The following is a 17,110-nucleotide window of genomic DNA, read 5'->3' as shown; positions in this document are numbered from 1 at the left end:
ATCCGACGGACAAAGTGCCACGCATGCTCAGAATAAATAAAGAGATGAAAGCTATTGGCCACTGCCCCGTTTATAGTCCCGACGTACATGTTTTACGTCACCGCGTTTAAAACGATCGGATTTTCAGACAACTTTGTGTTACCATTTGTATGCAAGACAAGTTTGAGCCAACATCCGTCGGAAAAAAATCCTAGGATTTTGTTGTCGGAATGTCCGAATAAAGTCCGACCGTGTGTACGGGGCATAAGAGAGCAATAATTCTAGCACTAGGCCTCCTCTGTAACTCTAAACAGGTAACCTGTAAAAGCATTTAAATCGTCGCTTATGGAGATTTTTAAGTACCGTAGTTTTTCGCCATTCCACGAGTGTGCGCAATTTTAAATCGTGACATGTTAGGTATCTATTTACTCAGCATAACATCATCTTTCATATTTTACAAAAAAATTGGGTATGCATTGTGTTTTTTTTTTCTTTTTATTTATTAAAAAAAAAGAATTCCAAAAAATTTACGTTTGAAAAACCGCTGAGCAAATACTGTCGTGTGACATAAAAATTGCAACAATTGGCATTTTATTCCCTAGGGTCTCTGCTAAAAAAAAAAAAAAAAAAGCATAATGTTTGGGGGTTTATAAGTCATTTTCTAGCATACAATACTGGTTTAGGCCAGGTTTACACGCCCGGTGTCTGGTGCGTTCCTGGTCACCGGTTCAGGTGCGAATAACGTCTGAATTTTTGCCTGAATTAGCACCTGAATCAGACCCAAATGCAATAGGACCCTTTTTGAATGCGGTCACACTCACCTGTCAAGCGATTTGAATGCAGGGAAAACCGCATCCAATTCGCATATATGTGAACCCAGCCTGAAACCTGTAAACAAAAAGTGCCAGAAAAAGCCTGGTCTTCAAGTGGTTAACGCACGCTGTAGAATGGGCTTACTACCCTGTGTCCATTCTCTGCCCCCCTTGCTCCACTGTGCCCAGGGCAGCTGCCCCTCCTGCCCACCCTTTGTCACCAGATAAAAGAGCTACAATGAACAGTTATGACAGGTACTCTTTAACAAATGGCTTCTTTTGTTCTGCGTTTTCTGTTATTTGGCCATGCATTTACCGCTCTCCTCTCCCCACCTCCACATTCATCTACAGACCCCGTTCCTGGAATGCCGAGCCTGGCGGTGGAGGGGGAGTTTTCTTTGTTTTATAACAGGCCGGTATGGGGGCTCTGCGGGGAACATGGAGTTGTGTAACGCAGTCTGCAGACCGCTTTCATTATTCATCCATCTTCCTTCATTAATGAAAAGCCTGCTGAGCCGAAGTGTGAAAACCTTGTATCATTTTCTAGAATCTCTTCCATTTTTTTTTTCCTGCCAAGCGCATAAAAAATAATAATAATAACAAATAATAATAATACTCAGCGATTAGAGAAGCGCGTTTATTTCCTTTTTCAATGTGGTGAAAACATATTTTTGTTCTCAGTGTCTGGGTAACGTTTGCAGTGAGTACAAAGTAAACGCACATTCTCTGAATTAAAACGTATTTTAAAAACACTGAATATAAATTGAATTCAAATTTATTTTCAACAGAGGCCCGACTCCGAACAGACCCTTTCTTTCTATATGACAATCCTTTAATTCAGAGTCCTCAGTTCCCCCCACAAATCACAGTCCCCCACTTCACATCAGTTACCCCTTAACAATAATGTTCTTAGGCCCCCTGCACCCCCCCCCCACCCTTTACAATAGTGTACTGAACCCCCTTCACATCACACACCCCCTTTATTCACAGCAGTCCTCAAACCCCACCCCCCCCTATTTAAATCACCACCCCTGCTGCACGGTACTGTCCTCTGCCCCTTCACATTCCTCCCCCACAGTACTGTCCTCTGCCGATTTCACATCACCCCCCCCCAGCAGAACTGTGCCTTCTTCTCACCCCCTCACCCCTGTACTGTCCTTTGACCCTTTACATATCCCCCCACAGCACTGCCCCCCCCTTTACAACTCCCACCACAGAACTGCCCCCCTTTACATCTCCTCCACGGCACTGCCCCCCCTTTACATCTACCCCCACAGAACTGCCCCCCTTTACATCTCCCCCACAGCACTGCCCCCCCTTTACATCTTACCCCCACAGAACTGCCCCCCCTTTACATCTCCCCAGACAGCACTGCCCCCCTTTACATCTCCCCCCAGCAGAACTGTGCCTTCTTCTCACCCCCTCACCCCTGTACTGTTCTTTGACCCTTTACATCTCCCCCCCCACAGCACTGCCCCCCTTTACATCTCCCACCACAGAACTGCCCCCTTTACATCTCCCCCACAGCACTGCCCCCTCTTTACATCTACCCCCCACAGAACTGCCCCCCTTTACATCTCCCCAGACAGCACTGCCCCCCTTTTCATCTACCCCCACAGAACTGCCCCCTTTACATCTCCCCAGACAGCACTGCCCCCCCTTTACATCTCCCCCACAGAACTGCCCCACCCCCTTTACATCTCCCCCCACTGCACTGCCCCCTCTCACATCACCACAACCCCCCCACAATAGCATGTTCTGCCTTCCTCACATTAACAACCCCCCCCCCCACCGCATTGGTCCCCCTTTACATCACCCCCTAACCCCTCCTCCCCCGCCCCCTACAGCACTGCTCCCTACCTTTACATCACACCTCCCCCTCACAGCACCTGCCCCCCTCTCACATTTTACTGCCCCACTTCACATTTTACCCCCCCCCCAGCACTGCCCCTCCTTAGCACTGCCCCCTCCTTTTGCATCACCCCCAACCCCAAGCACTGCCCCTTAGCACACCCCCCCCCCCCCCCCCCAGGCACTACCCCTCTTCACATCCCCCCTCCGCACAGCACAGCACTGCCCTCCTCCTCACACACAGACCGAGCCGCTACTTCATCCGGAACCACAGTCATGCTATTTAGGGGCCTCCAGTTTCCGTCACTGCCCTCCCTTCACATTTTTCCCCCACACACCAGTCAGAGTAGTGTCCTGTGCCCCCCCCCCCCCCCTTTCACTCTCCCACCTTAGACAAAGCGAAGAGCAGGAGGCAGAACATTTCTGGACCGAGTGTGGGAAGCACAGCATTGAACAGAGTTCGGGAGCGGGGAGCTGCCGGGGTTTTTGTATTAATAAACAGGTGATTGGCTGCTAGGACCATCCTGAAGCCAATCACCTGCTGCTCCTCTTTATGGAGAGATATGGGATCATAAAGACCCCAAATCTCTTGTTTACCTCTAAAGGCAAAAGCTCCAGTCCTCCAAGGCCATAGAGGCAACCAAGGTGGATCTACTCCTTAATTGCCTGTGTGACCAGCCGATGGCACCGTCGGGTTGTTTCGTCAAAAACGCTAAGCCTAGGAAACATAGGCGCCACGGCGGGGGGACGCCCCTTCCTGCCGCTTCTGAAAGCCATCCAGCGGCTGACGAGCTGCTCGGAACGCTTTTAAGAGAAGGCCAGCTGCCAGCTGAAAAACACAATACCAATAGGTTCTGCCATAATCCTGGTAAACCACTTGCAAACCGCAACATTTTCTATGGGACACTATATTACGAAATACTCCCACAAATGCGGGCCATTGATTGCAACCAAGATTTGGTTAACTTGCACACACACAAAAAAAAGTATTTTTCCTATCAGATTCATTCAACATCATGTTGCAAAAATGAATACACCCCAATGAAAGTCTTAGGAGCAAAGCTAAATTTTAGACAGCAAAATCCTAATTACCAAGAGTTGTAACATGACAAAATGTGGTAGCATCACTCCGTGCCCCTGGTCGTTGTGCATTTTTCCAACATGACAATGATCCAAAGCACACATCTAAGGCCGCGGTTGCATTTCTGAAGAAGAACAGGGTGAAAGTGATTCAGTGGCCAAGTATGTCTCCTGAGCTGAACCCAATCAGGGAACACCTATGGGGAATAGGCGAGCATCACTCTCCATCCAACATCCAGGCTCTAAAAGAGGTCATTCTTGAAGAATGGAAAAAGATCGATGTTGCAATATGTCGCCAACTTGTTCATTCCATGCCTAGAAGACTTGGTGCTGTCCTTACAAATCATGGAGGTCGTACAAAATACTAGATGGAGTCGTTTATGTTGTGGGGTGTATTCATTTTTGCATCAACTAATTTGAGTAAAACTGAAGATTTTGTAACCTAAGTTATATTATTAAACTTACTTTCATGTAATGAGCTAAACAAATGTTCTATAAAACTCAGGTTTTGTCAAAATTTTACTTTTTAAAAGGGGTGTACTCATTTATGCTGAGCATTGTACAGTCAGGTCCATAAATATTGGGACATTGACACGATTCTAATCTTTTTGGCTCTATACACCACCACAATGGATTTGAAATGAAACGAACAAGATGTGCTTTAACTGCAGACTTTCAGCTTTAATTTGAGGGTATTTAATCCAAAATCAGGTGAACGGTGTAGGAATTACAACAGTTTGTAAATGTGCCTCCCACTTTTTAAGGGACCAAAAGTAATGGGACAGATTAACAATCATCCATCAAACTTTCACTTTTTAATACTTGGTTGCAAATCCTTTGCAGTCAATTACAGCCTGAAGTGTGGAACACATAGACATCACCAGACGCTGGGTTTCACACCTGGTGATGCTCTGCCAGGCCTCTACTGCAACTGTCTTCAGTTCCTGCTTGTTCTTGGGGCATTTTCCCTTCAGTTTTGTCTTCAGCAAGTGAAATTCATGCTCAATCGGATTCAGGTCACGTGATTGACTTGGCCATTGCATAACATTCCACTTCTTTCCCTTAAAAAACTCTTTGGTTGCTTTCGCAGTAAGCTTCGGGTCATTGTCCATCTGCCCTGTGAAGTGCCGTCCAATGAGTTCTGAAGAATTTTGCTGAATAGGAGCAGATAATATTGCCCGAAACACTTCAGAATTCATCCTGCTGCTTTTGTCAGCAGTCACATCATCAATAAATACAAGAGAACCAGTTCCATTGGCAGCCATACATGCCCACGCCATGACACTACCACCACCATCCTTCACTGATGAGGTGGTATGCTTTGGATCATGAGCAGTTCCTTTCCTTCTCCATACTCTTCTCTTCCCATCACTGTGGTACAAGTTGATCTTGGTCTCATCTGTCCATAGGATGTTGTTCCAGAACTGTGAAGGCTTTTTTAGATGTTGTTTGGCAAACGCTAATCTGGCCTTCCTGTTTTTGAGGCTCACCAATGGTTTACATCTTGTGGTGAACCCTCTGTATTCACTCTGGTGAAGTCTTCTCTTGATTGTTGACTTTGACACACATACACCTACCTCCTGGAGAGTGTTCTTGATCTGGCCAACTGTTGTGAAGGGTGTTTTCTTCACCAGGGAAAGAATTCTTCGGTCATCCACCACAGTTGTTTTCCGTGGTCTTCCGGGTCTTTTGGTGTTGCTGAGCTCACCGGTGCGTTCTTTCTTTTTAAGGATGTTCCAAACAGTTGATTTGGCCACACCTAATGTTTTTGCTATCTCTCTGATGGGTTTGCTTTGTTTTTTCAGCCTAATGATGGCTTGCTTCACTGATAGTGACAGCTCTTTGGATCTCATATTGAGAGTTGACAGCAACAGATTCCAAATGCAAATAGCACACTCGAAATGAACTCTGGACCTTTTATCTGCTCCTTGTAAATGGGATAATGAGGGCATAACATACACCTGGCCATGGAACAGCTGAGCAGCCAATTGTCCCATTACTTTTGGTCCCTTAAAACACAGCACATATACAAACTGTTGTAATTCCTACACTGTTCACCTGATTTGGATGTAAATACCCTCAAATTAAAGCTGAAAAGTCTGCAGTTAAAGCACATCTTGTTCGTTTCATTTCAAATCCATTGTGGTGGTGTATAGAGCCAAAAAGATTAGAATTGTGTCGATGTCCCAATATTTATGGACCTGGCTGTATGTATTGCAGTCGGTTAAAAAAGAAAAATGTATCATCATTAAAACATGGACTCCCCTGAAAATGCACTATAGTTTCCCTTATTGAGTAATTGGTGGTATCTGATGAGCAGAGTAGACGTGGTAAGTCACGTCTACTACCCACCGAACATAAAAGCCTTCCTGGTGTAGCAGATAAGACTCTCTATGAGCGGATATAATTTCCATCTTATATTTCTATGCTGTATTTGACATTTTACACATCACTGGTCATCTCTTACCACGGCATTGATCACCGGCTCCGATCAATATTATCTCCATCAGCCGTCCGCTCCTCTGCACTGCGGGGTCACCGGGGAGCCGTCCCAGAGGGTCTGTATAACAAAATGTTCCATCTGCGTCAATGGACAGACCCTTCGTCTCTATATCACGGGTGACAGACTCACATGAAAGGCAGCGGACTGGATCTTTTTTTGATGTGATCAGCTTGTTATTGGTGAGTGTTCTAATGGGACACAATGTGTTTATCTGTGACTTGATAGATGCCCTAATGTACAAATCTGACATTATCATAAAATGTGGACTGAAAAAAGGTTAGGTAACATCAAGCCTCTGGAATTTAAAGGATAGCTCCACTTTTGCAGTCATATTTGAGAAAATTTAGTTTTTTTTTCTTCACACAGAATACTTAAAATAATTTTGTTAATTATTATTTTTATATTATTATTTTTTTTTAATTAACTTTTTAACCACTAGCCGACCAGCCTTATACTGCGCCAGGTTGGCTCGGCTGGGCAAATGGCCGTAGCTGTACGTCGCTCCTTTAAGACGTCACAGCAGGCGCCGCGTGTCCCCGGAAGCCGATGCGCGTGCCCGGCGGGCGAGATGACCGCCGGCCTCCTGTGATCACTCGTGACAGAGCGAGAACCGGGATCTGTGTAAAACACACAAATCCCAGTTCTCTCAGGGGAGAGGAGACAGATTGTGTGTTCATACTGAGTATGAACACTGATCTCTCTCCTCCCCTAGTCAGTCCCATCCCCCCTACAGTTAGAACACACCCAGGGAACACAGTTAACCCCTTGATCGCCCCCTAGAGTTAACCCCTTCCCTACCAGTGTCATTTACACAGTAATCAATGGCTATTTTTAGCTCTGATAAATGTCAATGGTCCCAAAATAGTGTCAAAAGTTTCCGATCTGTCCACCGCAATGTCACAGACCTGATAAAAATCGCAGATAGCTGCCATTACTAATAAAAAAAAAAAAAAAATGACATACAGTGGCTTAAAAAAGTATTCATAACCCTTGAAATTTTCCACATTTTTTCATGTTACAACCAAAAACATACATGTAATTTATTGGGATTTTTTGTGCTAGACCAACAAAAAGTGGCACATAATTGTGAAGTGGAAGGAAAATTATAAATTGTTTTCAACATTTTTTACAAATAAATATGTGAAAAGTGTGGGGGGTATTTGTATAGCGCCCCCTGGAGTCAATACTTTGTAGAATCGCCTTTCTCTGCAATTACAGCTGCAAGTCTTTTTGGGGATGTCTCTACCAGCTTTGTACATCTAGAGAGGGACATTTTTGCTTTAGTAAAATAAATAATAATAAAAAAAAAAAAAGTAAAGCGTCCCCATCCCTCTGTGCTAGCGCACAGAAGCGAATGCATGCGTAGGTCGCACACGCATATGTAAACGGTGTTCGCACCACACATGTGAGGTATTGCCGCAAACGTTGGAGCGAGAGCAATAATTCTAGCCCTAGACCTCTTCTGCAACTCTAAACAGGTAGCCGGTAAAGGAGTTTAAATTGTCGCCTTTGGAGATTTTTAGGTACTGTAGTTTGACGCCATTCCACCAGCGTGCGCAATTTTAAAACGGTAGGTATCTATTTACTCAGTGTAACTTCATCTTTCATATTATACAAAAAGTCTGAGTAAATATTCTTATTTTTTTAATTCATATACCACCTCAATACCGGGCACTTACACCCTCCTCCTGCCCAGGCCATTTTTCAGCTTTCAGCGCTCTCACACTTTGAATGACAATTGCGCAGTCATGCTACACTGTAACCATGTGAAATTGTTATCATTTTCTTCACACAAATAGAGATTTCTTTTGGTGGTATTTAATCACTCCTGGGTTTTTTATTTTTTCCTAAAAAAAAAAGACCAAATATTTTGAAAAAAAAAAAAAGTTTTTCTTAGTTTCTGTCAGTAAATTTTGGAAATAAGTAATTTTTCTCCTTCACTGATGGGCACTGACAGGCTGCACTGATGGGCACTGATGAGGTGGCACTTATGGGCACTGATTAGGTGGCACTGATAAGGAGGCACGAATATGCCGCACTTATGGGCACTGATATGTGGCACTAATGAGCACTGATAGGCGGCACTGATGGGTGGCACTGGTAGGCACAGATAGGCGGCACGGATAGCCGGCACTGATAGGCGCCACTGATGGGCATTGACGGGTTGCATTGATGGGCAGCAATGATGTGCATTGATGGGCAGCACTGATAGCCAGCACTGACTGGCATCACTAATGGCCACTGATTGCTGGCACTTGTGGGCAGTGATTGGTGTCAATTGCGGGCACTGGTTGCAACTGATTGCTGGCAGTGGTGGGCATACATTGCTGGCACTGGTGGGCACTTAATTGTAATCAGGGCACTGATGATCAGTGCTCTGATTACATCCCTAGATGTCCCCTTTGAGGAGATGCCGCTGATCGGCTCTCCTCTCCTCACACTCTGTCAGTGTCAGGTGAGGAGCGCCGATTACCGGCATCTCTGTGTTTACAGGTGACCGGCCGTGATTGGACACAGCCGATCACATGGTTAAAGAGCTGCAGCCGCAGCTCTTTACACAGATCAGGGTCGCGCCTTGTCCTAGCAACACCGTACCCCCTGGGGCGCACGAGAGCGGTCGTTCTGGGAGCCCTTCATATGACATCCACCCAGAACGAGAGCCGCACTGTCCAGCCGTCATTTGACGGTGGGCGGGCGGCAAGTGGTTAAGGTATTTTTTTTTTCCAAAAAATGGTGTTTGCAAAACTGCTGCACAAATATCGCGTGACATTGCAAAAATTGCAACGAATGCCATTTTATTCCCTAGGGTCTCTGCTAAAAAAAAAAAAAAAATGTACAATGTTTGGGGGTTCAAAGTAATTTTCTAGCAAAAGATACTGATTTAAACAAAAAGTGGCAGAAAAAGCCTGGTCGGCATGTAAGTGGTTGGCCAGGGACAGTCAGGCTGGAGAGGAAAGGGCTAGGTCAGGGGGTCTCCAAACTTTCTAAACAAAGGACCAGTTTATTGTCCTTCAGACTTTTGGGGGACCGGACCACAGCCATTGGGAGTAAAAAAGGCCCCCGATGTCAGTGGGCAAAAACACTGCCCCATCTTTGGTGTCACTGGGAGGAGTTTTGCTCCATTATTGGTGTCATTGTGAGGAATTGTACCTCTTCATTGGTGTCAGTGGGGGGGCAGATATACCCCATTGTTCTATTGTTGGTATCAGTGGATGAAATAGTGCCCCAAATAAAATACCCAAGTAAAAAATAGTGCCCCAAATAAGATACCCAAATAAAAACAAGCAAAGGGCCGCATCTGCCCCCCCGGGCCATAATTTGGAGACCACTGGGCTAAATGATGCTGGGTATCCTCCACACAGGAAATGAGACGGGGCTCTATCTGACTTGCTGCAACTTCTAATACACATTATGAGAAGCTCACAGTGTGCAGTGAAATCAGAATAGGCAATATCAGTACGAGAGAGGAGCCGATACAACTGTGCAAGACTGAAGAGCTGGAGTTTTGCTTTACTTATTCATGTTTCCAGCACAGGGATCTCATGTCCTGGATGGGTTATATGGAGCAGCACATTAATTATGGCAGAGTCGTGCTCTATTCTACTAATTACCCCGGTGGTTTCTGTTTCTCTGGTTCATGTTGCAATACGCAGAGAGATACAATTAGTCCTGAAAGGCCGCTTATGTAAACTTTGACGTACAGGAAAACCTATTTAGTATCAGCCCTGTTATGGCCGTCATTAGTGAACATCAATAGAACATCATCTGTGTTGCATTGGAGAAAAGTCATCAACCAAAATCCACCAACTGAGTGATTCACTCTGTCTGGAGAGGAACGGATGGTGGGTCTTCGTTATTTACCAGCTCTGGCCTTAAAACTGGGATCTACTGGCCTCCTACACTTAAAGTGGACTTCACATAGGGATAGCCATATTGGGCTTTCCCTCTACATGTGTATGGTACTAGTGCCTGGTTCAAAGTTCCCTAGTTTGGCTGATGAGGATATGGTGATTACTCCCGTCCCACACAATTTATAGGGATCTTTCGAGCTCTACATTGCTTAAGGCATGAGAAACCGTTGATTGGTGGATGATCCCTCCAGGTTTGCCTGCCTATACTGTTTGGTATATCATGCACTACTGCGATCTCCTGAAGAAGCGCATAAGGGAGCGTAACGTGTAGAGTTTTCTTCACTACGTCTCTACCACCAACCAGCTGCTTCTTCTATTGATATCCCTTCATTTGAATCATTATTGATCGATCTGTTTCACTGTGGTAATAGTTGGTTGTGTTAGGTGGTGTGAGCGTCGTGTAGATCGAGCGCCATGTTTTGTTTTTAACATGTTATGTCAATAATGAGAATTTTAAACAAAAAATAAAAGTTTGTTTTGTACTTCAACGCTATGGATGTGCCTCTAAAATCCATGTTTCTTTCTTTGGAATAAATTTTGAGTATATACAGTGCCTTGAAAAAGTATTCATACCCCTTGAATTTTCCACATTTTGTCATGTTACAACCAAAAACGTAAATGTATTTTATTGGGATTTTATGTGATAGACCAACACAAAGTGGCACATAATTGTGAAGTGGAAGAAAAATAATAAATGGTTGTCTAAATTTTTTACAAATAAATATGTGAAAAGTGTGGCATGCGTTTGTATTCAGCCCCCTTTACTCCAATGCCCCAAACTAAAATCTGGTGGAACCAATTGCCTTCAGAAGTCACCTAAGTAGTAAATAGAGTCCACCTGTGTGGAATTTAATCTCAGTATATATACAGCTGTTCTGTGAAGCCCTCAGAGGTTTGTTAAAGAAAACCTTAGTGAACAAACAGCATCATGAAGGCCAAGGAACACACCAGACAGGTCAAGGATAAAGTTGTGGAGAAGTATAAAGCAGGGTTAGGTTATAAAAAAATATCCCAAGATTTGAACATCTCACGGAGCTCTGTTCAATCCATCATCCGAAAATGGAAAGAGTATGGCACAACTGCAAACCTACCAAGACATGGCCGTCCACCTAAACTGACCGGCAAGGAGAGCATTCATCAGAGAAGGTTCTCAAATTTTCCAACAACAAAATCCGTCGTAAATTCTGATCGTCTGTATACAATCCTGACGCACAAAGTTCCCCGCATGCTCGGAATCAAGCAGAAGAGCAGCACTGGCTATTAAACTTCCCTTTTCTCGGCTCGTCGTACGTGTTGTACGTCACCGCGTTCTTGACGTTCGAAATTTCCGACCAACTTTGTGTGACCGTTTATATGCAAGACAAGTTTGAGCCAACATCTGTCGGAAAAAAAACATGGATTTTGTTGTCGGAAAATCCTATCGTGTGTACAGGGCATAAGATGAAAACCTGTTAGAGTCTGCAAAAGACTTGAGACTGGGGCGGAGGTTCACCTTCCAGCAGGACAACGACCCTAAACATACAGCCAGAGCTACAATGGAATGGTTTAAATCAAAGCATATTCATGTGTTAGAATGCCCCAGTCATAGTCCAGACCTAAATCCAATTGAGAATCTGTGGCAAGACTTGAAAATTGCTGTTCACAGACGTTCTCCATCCAATCTGACAGAGCTTGAGATTATTTTGCAAAGAAGAATGGGCAAAAATGTCCCTCTCTAGATGTACAAAGCTGGTAGAGACATCCCCAAAAAGACTTGCAGCTGTAATTGCAGAGAAAGGGGGTTCTACAAAGTATTGACTCCGGGGGGCGCTATACAAATGCCCCCCCACACTTTTCACATATATATAGGCTCATAAGCATTGAACTTCATTTTCTCGGCTTGTCATAGTGTTGTACGTTACCGCGTTCTTGACGGTCGTAAGTTCAGCAAACTTGAGCGGAATCCCGTCGGAAAAGCCGTGATATCTTTTTCCCATGAGAAGTCCGATCGTGTGTATGCGGCAAAAGAAAATGTTTTTTTGGACACTTTGACTTTAAACAAAATAAAAAATGTATAATCATTTCTTTAAGCCCGAGATCCAGAAGTGACGTCGGAGGTGGCTCTAGTCCTCCAAGGACATAGAGCAGAGTGGGGGCCATCTTGCCCTCACTGGACTTCCTGCCTAGCCATCAGCAGGATTGGATTGCTTCTGGGTTTACCAACGGCTCCAGTAAACCTAGAGATGACCGGAAAGCGGCGGGAGTGGGGTTCACCTCTCCCGGCACCTCTAAAAGCAATCCGCCGCCGAGATCACATTTAGCAGACGCCAAATTGCCCACAGAAAGAAATGATACCGGGGTTATGGTGGCTAGGTGCCAAAGTAATGACATATATATACTGTGGGCAGGGCTTTTTTTCAGGGGGAACTTGGTGGAGCTCGGTTCCACCACCTCTGGCTCAGACCCTTTGGTGCCTGTTCACCACTATAACTTGTAAACACAGAAGTCTGGTTTCTGTGTTTACAAGTGACAGCTCCGCACTCTGTGTGTAATGCAATCCTGGTACCTAATGCCCCTTTAAGACCCTCCTACTGTTTTCGTGAAATTTGACTGAACACACCCACTATTTGATGTGATTTGGAGGGTGTGGGTAGGGGGAGGGGTTTTGTGGGGCCGTGGTTAAGTTCCAGCACCTATTGTTTGAGAAAAAAAGCCCTGACTGTGGGCAAGTGTTACTAAACACCCACAACTGTAAAATCAGTCTGTATATGCAGGAAAGCATGCTTGTTATATATATACTCACTGTGGAACTTAAGGGGTTAATCCTCCGCATTGTGTAAAAAGGCTGTTTTGATCCTATAGTCTCTGATCCTCCCCTTCTTCCATAGTCCCCAATCCATCTCCTGATAAGACAGAGCCTTTAGTGTCACCATGCTCTTTCTTTCTTTCTTTCTTTCTTCCTCTCCTTCCCTCCCTCCATCCCTCTTTCTTTCTCTCTTCCTACTTCCCTCTCTTTTTTTTCTTTCTCCCTCCCTCTTTTTTTCTCTCTCTCTCCCTCTCTCTTCCTCCCCCCTTTTTCTCTCTCTCTCCCTCTTTCTTTCTTTCTTTCTTTCTTTCTTTCTTTCTTTCTTTCTTTCTTTCTTTCTTTCTTTCTTTCTTTCTTTCTCTCCTTCCCTCTCCCTTTCTCTCTCCCTCCCTCTCTTTTTCTCTTCCTCCCTCTTCCCTTCTCTCTCCCTCCTCTTTCTGTGTTTCTCTCTCCCTCCCTCATTCCCCCTCCCTCCCTTTTTCTTTCTTTCTTTCTTTCTTTCTTTCTTTCTTTCTTTCTCTCTCCCCCCCCCCTTCTCTGTTTCTCTCTCCCTCCCTCTTCCTTTATCTCTCCCTCCCTCTCTTTTTCTTTCTCCCTCTTTCTTCCGTTCTCCCTCCCTCTTTCTTTCTCTCTCTCCCTCCCTCTTCCTTTATCTCTCCCTCTCTTTTTCTTTCTCCCTCCCTCTTTCTTGCCCCCCCTCTCTTTTTCTTTCTCCCTCTTTCTTCCTCTCTCACTCCCTTTTTTCCTCTCCCTCCATCCCTCTTTCTTTCTGCCTCTCTCTCCCTCCATCCCTCTTTCTTTCTGCCTCTCTCTCCCTCCATCCCTCTGCCTCTCTCTCTCCCTCCATCCCTCTTTCTTTCTGCCTCTCTCTCCCTCCATCCCTCTTTCTTTCTCTCTCCCTCCCTCTTTTTCTTTCTTTCTCCCTCCCTCTTTCTCTCCCCCTCCCTCCTATTTTTTTCTCTCTTCACCCCTCCCTCTTTTTAATTCCCCTATATATTACCACATTCTCCATTATGTAGGGCATCTCAGACTTTAACCACACCCCCTTTAAGCTGCACCTAATATTAACCGTAATTGAAACCACGCCCATCTTTTGCCCGCAGCGCGCTCCACATTTTTCTCTCTTGCTAGGCCACACCTACAAATGAATGTCCCGCCCCTAATTAAAATAATACTCCGCCTACATAAAAAAAAGTGTCCCCCAAAAATGTTTTGAGCCTGTTGGCAACTCTGAACAAGCATGCAGCCAGCAAAGTCAGAGTAAAACAAGTACACCTGATCCACACACACTGGCTCCATTCAGCATGAAAACCAGACAACCAGCATTTTCAGCAACAGCATTTACATACCTCCCAACTTTTTGAGATGGGAATGAGGGACACCTATCAGCAAAAGTATGCAGGCATAGGACACACCCCATGCCACGCCCCTTTAAAGGAGAATTGTGCAAAAAAAACAAGATTGGTTAAACCCACAAATGCTTTATTACCACTACTATTCCTTTATATTGGCTTTTGTAATTTATAACTGCAGCGATTTAGAAATCAGATGAAAGGTTTAGCACTGGGAAACACTTTTTGATAGATAAAAAGTGCATTTTATATACAACTGTATAGATCAGACCAAAATGAGGGACAAATAAGGAGGAATGAGGGACAGAGGGACATTTCTCCAAATCAGGGACAGTTGGGAGCTATGCATTTATTTGACATGTTTCAAGGTAAACACAGCAAGAGAAACAGAATAAACTCAGACTGGACCTCTCCATACACAGCCGCCCCTCAGCTGAGGCTTCTACAGGGAGCAGGAAATCCCCTCCCACACGGACATACTACATTCTGCCAGTAGTCTGCCAGTAGTCAAGATGGCGGCGGCGGGGCTGCCCGGGTGGGCGGGGACATCAATGCCGTCCGTCGCCCGGTGATGACGCGATGTGTTAGCAGCAGTAGAGGGCTGCCCTGAGCTGTCATGGATCCCGGCGGGTAAATATGAAGCTGGCTGGTCAGGTACTAGTTATGAGGACTGGTTAGTGGTCAGGGGCGGGCCCTGGAATGTGTATGCAGTGTGGGGCTCACCTTGTGATGTGATTGGCTGGGACTGTCCTCCCAGAGCAGCAGAGTTGTGTCATTTCATGGAAACATTGGGGACAAGGGGGCTCCTTAAAGGGGGACTCCACTCCTATACAGTCAGGACAGCAATATAATAAGCTGCACCAGCCATGGTCTGTGGGGGGCGCTGAAGCCTCCCAGCACATGGGGATATACAGTTTGTGGCAACAATGTACTGCGGTTGCTATGGGAACGTTCAGGTATCAGGGAAGCCGCCTTCATATATGGGGGGGGGGGGGGGGCTAAAAGTCTCTTGTCTGCCCTACCTTCCTCAGAGACCTCCAACCCCCCCCTCCCCCTTCTAGGGCCACACAGGGCCCCCTAAATTCAGTGCACCCCAAAGAACCCCTCCCCCCCCACACCAAACCTCCATGCTTTCCTCCAGTGACACCAACACAGCGACCTTCTGTCCTCCCACCGACAGCGACCTTCTGTCCTCCCACCGACACCAACACAGCGACCTTCTGTCCTCCCACTGACACCAACACAGCGACCTTCTGTCCTCCCACCGACACCAACACAGCGACCTTCTGTCCTCCCACCGACACCAACACAGCGACCTTCTGTCCTCCCACCAACACAGCGACCTTCTGTCCTCTCACCGACACCAACACAGCGACCTTCTGTCCTCCCACCGACACCAACACAGCGACCTTCTGTCCTCCCACCGACACCAACACAGCGACCTTCTGTCCTCCCACCGACACCAACACAGCGACCTTCTGTCCTCCCACTGACACCAACACAGCGACCTTCTGTCCTCCCACCGACACCAACACAGCGACCTTCTGTCCTCCCACCGACACCAACACAGCGACCTTCTGTCCTCCCACCAACACAGCGACCTTCTGTCCTCCCACCGACACCAACACAGCGACCTTCTGTCCTCCCACTGACACCAACACAGCGACCTTCTGTCCTCCCACCGACACCAACACAGCGACCTTCTGTCCTCCCACTGACACCAACACAGCGACCTTCTGTCCTCCCACCGACACCAACACAGCGACCTTCTGTCCTCCCACCGACACCAACACAGCGACCTTCTGTCCTCCCACCGACACCAACACAGCGACCTTCTGTCCTCTCACCGACACCGACACAGCGACCTTCTGTCCTCCCACCGACACCAACACAGCGACCTTCTGTCCTCCCACTGACACCAACACAGCGACCTTCTGTCCTCCCACTGACACCAACACAGCGACCTTCTGTCCTCCCACCGACACCAACACAGCGACCTTCTGTCCTCCACCGACACCAACACAGCGACCTTCTGTCCTCCCACCAACACAGCGACCTTCTGTCCTCTCACCGACACCAACACAGCGACCTTCTGTCCTCCCACCGACACCAACACAGCGACCTTCTGTCCTCCCACCGACACCAACACAGCGACCTTCTGTCCTCCCACCGACACCAACACAGCGACCTTCTGTCCTCCCACTGACACCAACACAGCGACCTTCTGTCCTCCCACCGACACCAACACAGCGACCTTCTGTCCTCCCACCGACACCAACACAGCGACCTTCTGTCCTCCCACCAACACAGCGACCTTCTGTCCTCCCACCGACACCAACACAGCGACCTTCTGTCCTCCCACTGACACCAACACAGCGACCTTCTGTCCTCCCACCGACACCAACACAGCGACCTTCTGTCCTCCCACTGACACCAACACAGCGACCTTCTGTCCTCCCACCGACACCAACACAGCGACCTTCTGTCCTCCCACCAACACAGCGACCTTCTGTCCTCTCACCGACACCGACACAGCGACCTTCTGTCCTCCCACCGACACCAACACAGCGACCTTCTGTCCTCCCACCAACACAGCGACCTTCTGTCCTCCCACCGACACCAACACAGCGACCTTCTGTCCTCCCACCGACACCAACACAGCGACCTTCTGTCCTCCCACCGACACCAACACAGCGACCTTCTGTCCTCCCACTGACACCAACACAGCGACCTTCTGTCCTCCCACCGACACCAACACAGCGACCTTCTGTCCTCCCACCGACACCGACACAGCGACCTTCTGTCCTCCCACTGACACCGACACAGCGACCTTCTGT

At 46.8% G+C, this 17,110-nt stretch overlaps 1 protein-coding gene across 2 annotated transcripts in view; it reads left to right on the top strand.

Annotated features, from left to right (window-relative positions):
* Positions 1–14,764: 14,764 nt before the first annotated feature.
* SMARCAL1 (SNF2 related chromatin remodeling annealing helicase 1) overlaps positions 14,765–17,110 on the top strand; it is a 106,975-nt gene continuing 104,629 nt past the window's right edge. The window contains exon 1 of one of the 2 annotated variants that reach the window (XM_073634406.1): positions 14,765–14,903. The gene's annotated coding sequence lies outside the window, so the exon portion shown is untranslated. Of the gene's footprint in view, positions 14,928–17,110 lie in introns of both variants that reach the window. The other variant, XM_073634405.1, reaches the window with a different exon arrangement.

The sequence above is a fragment of the Aquarana catesbeiana genome, linkage group LG06 (genome assembly GCF_042186555.1).
Source record: "Aquarana catesbeiana isolate 2022-GZ linkage group LG06, ASM4218655v1, whole genome shotgun sequence".
In the NCBI taxonomy this organism is placed as follows: Eukaryota; Metazoa; Chordata; class Amphibia; order Anura; family Ranidae; genus Aquarana; species Aquarana catesbeiana.
This window is presented reverse-complemented; position numbering and strand designations above follow the sequence as displayed.